Consider the following 682-nt stretch of genomic DNA (forward strand, 5'->3'; position numbering starts at 1 on the left):
ATTCTTGACCCTTTTGCAAATAGAAAACAGTTTTTCCTCTTTCTTTCTGTCAATATCCTTTGTGACTGTAAATACCTAAATCAGATCCGCTTGCGGCCTCCTTTCCTCCAAGAATGAGACCACCTTCTCCAGTCTATCCACATACAGAAAGTCCCTTATCCTTGGAATCACATTAGTAAATCTCTTGTAGACTCAGGTAGATGGGCAACAAAATACAAAAGCAAAATATTTCTGTTGGAAGTCCAAAGAGAAGATCCTAGAACCCTCAGTTAGATTTATGGAGAAATAGATTCAACAATACACGTTAATGATCTTTGGTGGTAAAAAATGAGGGTGAAGTAAACTTTAACCATTCGAAGGGAGAAAAGGGGAAGCAGAAACAAACAAAAGGGATGATCTGAAGCATGTGTACTTGGGAACAGCAGACGGACCTGAACTTGCAGCTTGGAAATGCAAATAAACCTGATCCTGCCAAGAGCAAACATTTATTCGCCTTCCTTTCTCCCATCCAGTACAGATTTAGCATATTAGCTTTGCAGTGCATTCAGGCATCATTTGAGAATGTAAATGAGGCTTCCTTTGAGGGCAAGATAGAGAGTCCTGTCAAGTAAAATGAGGAAGTGATTATAGGAAGTGAAGGTTCTGTTAAGTGCATTTAACTACATAGTGCCTGTTGAAGAGA

Source organism: Hypanus sabinus, chromosome 15 (genome assembly GCF_030144855.1).
Source record: "Hypanus sabinus isolate sHypSab1 chromosome 15, sHypSab1.hap1, whole genome shotgun sequence".
Classification (NCBI taxonomy): domain Eukaryota; kingdom Metazoa; phylum Chordata; class Chondrichthyes; order Myliobatiformes; family Dasyatidae; genus Hypanus; species Hypanus sabinus.